Genomic DNA, 6636 nt, shown 5'->3' with positions numbered 1-6636 from the left:
ATAAAAAAAAATACGTGTCTCTTATTTTTCGATGTACTACAACATATTGCAGTTTCATCAAAATCGGTGAGGGACACCTGGGATAGTTTCCTTGTAAGTAACCGCTTACTTCACCTGCGACCCGCGAAGTCTTTCTCTTCTTCGGTACTTCCCGACTCCTTAGATTCATGGAATTCAAGAGGACCGGGTGACATAGGTCCTCTTTGGTGGCCCTCTCCTTTTACGGTGGCCAGAGGTTTGTTCAACGTCGTTAAAGAGTGGATTTTGTTGTGTCCCGGGGATCGGGATTGCCCGAGAACTGCGATACGCCTTTCCGAGGGTGGGACTTGGGACCCCACTGTAGGCCGTTTGTTGCTGCTTCGGGGGTTGTCTTCTTCACAGAGGTTCATTGGTCCGCTGAAGGGTACAAGGATCATTCATCTTTTGATGCAACGCGCCTCGAGTCCTACGTCTGGCTAGTATTTCTTAACTTTTTATTCGTCAATCGACTAATAATACTTGAGGTCCTTTATATTACCCTTCTCTTTATTCGCTTCGTACCTACTATCACATACAATACTGGAGAAAGCGTCTTCACAATTTCGAACAGACCATTCTACTTTGTAGCAAACTTCTTAGTAATCAAATCTGGTGCGGACGGCAGAACACATATTTTACGCTAGACTCTAACACGAACTTTATAACGGATATCTCGTCTCCCGCGATTTTAAAATCTCGCATGAGGATATAACGCTATTTCTAAGTGATAGGCAAATAAATCGCATAACGCGGGTATTCCTTCAGATCTATCTTCTCCTACTCTTCTGCGGCTAACATTATAATTTCTAATCTCCCATCTACTTGTCTTCTCAGTGAACTATCTAGTCTGGGCTCTTAAAATAATTCAAGAACAATGGCGACATTCGAGTCGAGCTATGTGCTGCAGTTTTGTAAGCGAAACAAAAATATAACATATGCCTATCTCAGGCTTGTAGATCGCTTTCAATAAACGAAGCCATCATGGTTTTCACTACTCTATTTTCTCGCTCAACAGGCTTTGCTTGCGCATGACAGGGTGGAGTAGTTGAGTGGCGAACACTTAATTGCATTACAGCCCTTGATATAAATTTATTAATAAACTGAATGCAGTTGTCCGTAAACAAGACCTTAGTGGCTTTCCGCCCAAAAACTAAGAAAACCTCAAAAACCTTCTTTACATTAACATCATTAGCTTTCCTTAACAGGACACATTCTTTCCATATGGTAAATATGTCCTGAAATATGAGTAAGTATCGATAATGACCATAACTGGGCGATAAAGGGCCAATAATTTCCGCTGCAGCCACCATCCCTGGTTGTTCTATCACACGCTTTCCCAAAAGTCCCAGCAGGCCAGCCTGCTTAACCTTGAGTTTTTGACAGGTGGAACAAGACTAAACCTAATTAACTACGTCCTTATACATTTTAGGCTAATATTACAAGAGAGCCATAAGTGCCTGTGTCTGTTCCACTTAAAATTGACCGGAAGTAGTTTCATCGTGGCTTTCCTCCATAGCTCTGGAGGTAAAACCACTTTCTAGGCCTTGAAATCTTGTAAGAGTGTGTCCACAAAGAAGTTCGGTCTATGAAAATACAATCTCCCTCCCTCGACCTTCCAATCGAGAAACTGTATTGGCATTTCTAAAACGCTTTTGGCCCCGCGAAAGTACCAGGGATCATCAGTTTTGTTGATAGAACTCACTACGCCAGTATCAGGTTCATATATTTGAGAAAAGACTTTCGGCACGTGATGCAAGGCACTCTTTCTATGTTTGATAGTTATCTGATTTACCAGCAACTTCGTAGCTCCCCGTCCCAATCTATCGGTTGTGACTTTTAAGTTACACAACCAACGAATGCAACTATGGTCTGTAATCACCTCGAAAGGATAACCCACACGATAAGGTCGGAAGTTCTGTGTCCCCCAGACCATATGTTAAGGATACATTAAAGGTAACCCGGGAGCATAATTCAGCAAGCACATCTACTTCCTAATGGCTTCTGTGAAAAGTATTGTCTGATCTGGTTATTATTATTAAACTTTTACTCGGGTGAACCCCGTTATACATCACAGCCGCGGACTAAGTCGAGTGACTAATGAGATTAGAATGTTATAAGTTAGTTCAAATAATTTAATATGATGCTTGAAACCTTTTGCGATAATGTTGCAGGTATACAATTACGAGCGGCCACGAGCATTGGAGTTGACAACATCCACCTCTGGATGCTTTCTTAGAGCTACCATCATCTGATCTGGTTGTTATGAAACTTTTACTCACGTGAACTCGGTCATACATCATAGCCACGGACTAAGTCAAGTGACTGATAAGATTAGAATGTTATAAGTTAATTCAAATAATTGAATACGATGCTTGAAATCTCCTGTGATGATGTTGTAGGTATACAATTACGAGCGGCCACGAGCGTTGGAGGTGACAACAGTCACCTCTGGATGCTTTCTTAGAGCTACCATCTGCCACTCCACGAGTTGTTAGTCCCTCTCTTCCTGATGATCAAGAAAGTTTCTTACAATGCGCAGGTGTTTAATAAACCCGCCTTCTGAGCTGCTGCCAATTCCCTACTAACTCCTAAATGTTCAATATGTTCAGTGCATCTTGCGTGCACATTGTATAGCGCAACATTTCGTTTGCTGTTCAAATAGTCTCGCAACTGTATAATTTGTGACTCACACATGTTTTTACATCTACAACGGCCCTACCTCCTAAATGTCGTGAACAATTCTGTATACCATTTTAAGGTCAATGTTTTAGCCATTTTATGAGCCCCAAGGAGTACGTGAGGACAGGAATGGCATATGCGCTGATTGCCCTGATTTTGTTTGCCGAGTTGAGAAATCTCTTCATAATTAATCTGAGTCGTAGTGAAGGCAGTCATTAGGCTTGTCTTAACTGTCGTATGTTGAATACCTAGATATTTATATGATTCGCCTGCAGCCATTACCTCGATGTCATTTTTGAACTGGTTCTCTAATTCTGCGGTCCCTAATTCCCCTCTGATTAAATGCACTGTTCTGCATTTATCTAGTCCGAACTCGATGTGGATATCATTGGAAAACTGCTTTGTGACATCGATCACTTGCTGCAGTTTCTGGCCTGAACAAGCGTACAGCTTCAGGTCATCCATGTAAAGAAGATGGGTCACTTGATGACCATCCTCATTATCATGAATTCTAAACCCATGAGACAAGCTGTTTAGTGTTTTGCTCAATGGATTCAACGCTAAACAGAACCATAGTTGCGCTGAAGGAGATTTCTTAAAATATATACCCGTCGTGAAGCGTATTGATCTAGTTATCCTTGGTTGTCCATGATTAAAATACTTGTACCCCAGAGCCTCATCGCATAGTTTAGAAAGACAATAATGCGAGGACAGATTTTTTAAAGTTTTAAGACTTCAAGCAAACAGTCATGCGGCACGGTAGGAAGCGCTTGATTGTAGTCAATGTATGCCATGTGTAAGTTCCTTTGATGCTTACGAGTTTGAGTCATGGGAACAGCATCTATAGTGACTAGATCTTTACAGCCTAGTGAGTTTTTACAACATCCTCTTTGTTCGTCTGTAAGAATGTCATTCTCGTCGCAATGAGAATATACCTTATCTGCAATGATAGCTGTAAGACATTTATAAATTGTTGGAAGAAAGGCTATCGGTCGAAAGTCAGATGGATTTTAAGCGTCTGGTTTTTTTGGTATCATATACGTAGTACCTTGAAGCATAAAACCTTTGCATAAAGTCTGAGTGTTCAATGATCTTCTGAAAACACCTTGCCAACGTAAGATGCACACTCGTCATAAAATAGTTAAATTTTTCACTAAATAGTTCAACTTTTAACCAAAATTTGGCTAAAAAGATGAAATTTCTACAAAAATAAATACATTTTTAAACTAAAAAGGTGAATCAGTTAAAAATTTTCCTTAAAAAATAAAGCAAATTCTCTATTGAACACTTTTTTTAAATTTCAGATTATACATTTTTAAATTCAGACTACGCATAACACGGCTAGCTTTGATTAAGTTCAACCCAAAAGTATTTGCATATTCATTATCTCTTTTTTTCGTGTTGGAGGACACCCCTTAGTTATTGTGAGCAAGGAAAGAAAAAAATTGCATAATGCATTTTTAAGAACAACGATTTTTTATTTTAAACATTAAAAATCTCAGTTTTTTCAAAAATTATGCAAAATATGTATCAGGGCCATCCATATACCACCCACAAAAGCGCCGAGTACGGGCCTAAGCAAAGTCCACGTGGACTAAGGTAACCAGCAATTTTTTATACCATGCATATCGCCCCTAAATTTGTTTAAATCCCCACAGTAATGAATGCCTTTTTCATTTGGGAATAAGAATAGTAATCAGAGATGCCGCAAGCCCATGAAGATTAACATGGATTTCCAATTAGAAAAAAATTTATTTTTGTAAATTTTAGTCAGAATTGTTAGTATTATGTGTATCGATTTGACCTTGAAAATTTGTTTTCAAAATTAACCAGACAATAAGAGTAAGAAATTTGTTTTTGAATTCCACCCCTCTAAGTCGGTTTTATAGGATTCCAAATAAATTCCATGAGTGAAAAATTGGATATTGCGAGCTTTTGGCGCTTGCTATTATTTTTTTGAGGTTTCTCTTGATAACCGTTATTTCTGGTACATAAATATTACTTTGTCTGAAATAGGTTGGTAATCAACTAATTTTAGCAGAAACGATTGTTTAAACCATTTATTATATGTAATAATAGTCTCTTAGAGTAATGCTATTAAGTTGCATTTTTTCTGATATTTTCTACTTTTTGACCACTTTAAAATTCGAGTGTGGTAACAATTAAATCAAGTTAACAAACATAATTGTTTCAATAATCTATTATAAGTAGTTATATTCTCTCAGAATATTGCTAGAAAATTCAGATTTTTCAAATATTTGACGCTTTTAGCCATTTTCAAATTCTATTCAGGTAATAATTCAGTCAAGTTAACGAAAATAAGTATTTGAAAAAATCAGTATTGTTTATAACTATTTTTTTGTATATAATTTCTGGAAAGTTGCAGAATTTCTTAAATTTTCTGCATTGCTTTAACTTTTTTTATGAACTAATAGGAAATAAACAATAACCTTTTTAATAAATCAATATTTATTATTTGTTTGGAATTAAAAAGTAAAGAAAAAACTTAAAATGTCAAAACCTCCAAGAGTTACTAGCATTACCCTGAGAGGAGATAGCTATAAACTATAATACAAGGGGAGACAAGAATCCCAGGTATCCTTCATTATAAAAGCAGAGACGTTACTGATCCCGATGAGTGTGTGAATGCTTTTGCCGATTTTTTCAGTAGTGTATACTCCAATACGGAAGATAAGCAGATTGCGAAAGATCATAATATAATCAATAAGCCTATTCTTAGTAAAGAACCGGAAGTTGCACAAATTGATGAAGCGCAACTTCTTCAAATACTCAAAAACTTTCCTAATGACCTATTCTCTGGCACGGACCAGATACCTTGCTTTTAGATCAGTAAATTCGCATTCGCGCTTTCCAAATCACTAACATTTATGTACAATTTATGTTTAAAAACTCCTAAATTCCCAAAAGTTTGGAAATTAACAAGAGTTTGCCCGATCTATAAAAATAGTTTGAAGTCTCATGTAACCAACTACAGGCCAATATCGGTGTTACGCAACTTTTCTAAGGTTTTCGAGAAATCTATAGCCCAGAAATTAACAAAAAGCTTAGAACCGCTTATGTGCCAGGAGCAGCATGAATTTCTGCCTAAACGATCTACTATAACGAATCTAGCTTCTTTTACTCAGTAGGTATCCGAGGTACTAGCGGAGCACGATCGGGTTGATGCTATATACATAGATTTTTCGAAGGCCTTCGATAAGCTCAGTCATGACGTGCTAATTGTTGTTCAATACGCAGGTTACACTTCTAAGCCGTACACACCTACCTCAGGGATACCGCAGAGTTCAAGTTTGGGACCAGTCCTGTATGTTATTTACGTTAGAGACATGGCAACAGATGAAATAATACCAATTTTAATCTTCGCAGATGACACAAAAATCTTTCGAAAAATTTCAGCTATTAGAGATTATATAAAACTACAAGAAGAATTGAACAAATGTTGTAAATGGTGTTTAGATAACGAGCTCCTTATTAACTGCGAAAAATGTAAAGTCATAACATTCTCACGTTCAGAGGATATTATAGAAGTTGATTACCAGCTGGAAAGTACTAGGTTAACTAAAGTAGTCACGATTAATGTCTTAGGTATTGTGCTCAGCTCTGATCTAAAATATGATCCACATATTACTGCAACGGTAAATTCGACATCGAAAACTCTAGCTTTTATAACCAGATCTTGTAGATTTTTTAATTGAAATATGGCTCTATCATATGGGAACCACATCAAAAGTATCACCTAAATGCACTTGAAAAAATTCAAAAAAGATTTCTTAAATTATTGTTCTTCAAAAAGGAAGGGTACTACTCACAAATAGACAGTAATTGTGGGTCCGGATGCAATAAGGGCACATAAAATTTTTTCGTGCGAAAACGAAGTCCCCTGGAGGCTTTAGAAAAAATTTTCGAATTTTAATTTTC

This window comes from Belonocnema kinseyi, chromosome 6 (assembly GCF_010883055.1).
Source record: "Belonocnema kinseyi isolate 2016_QV_RU_SX_M_011 chromosome 6, B_treatae_v1, whole genome shotgun sequence".
Lineage (NCBI taxonomy): Eukaryota > Metazoa > Arthropoda > Insecta > Hymenoptera > Cynipidae > Belonocnema > Belonocnema kinseyi.
The sequence above is the reverse complement of the archived record's forward strand: the minus strand, read 5'-3'. Positions refer to the sequence as shown.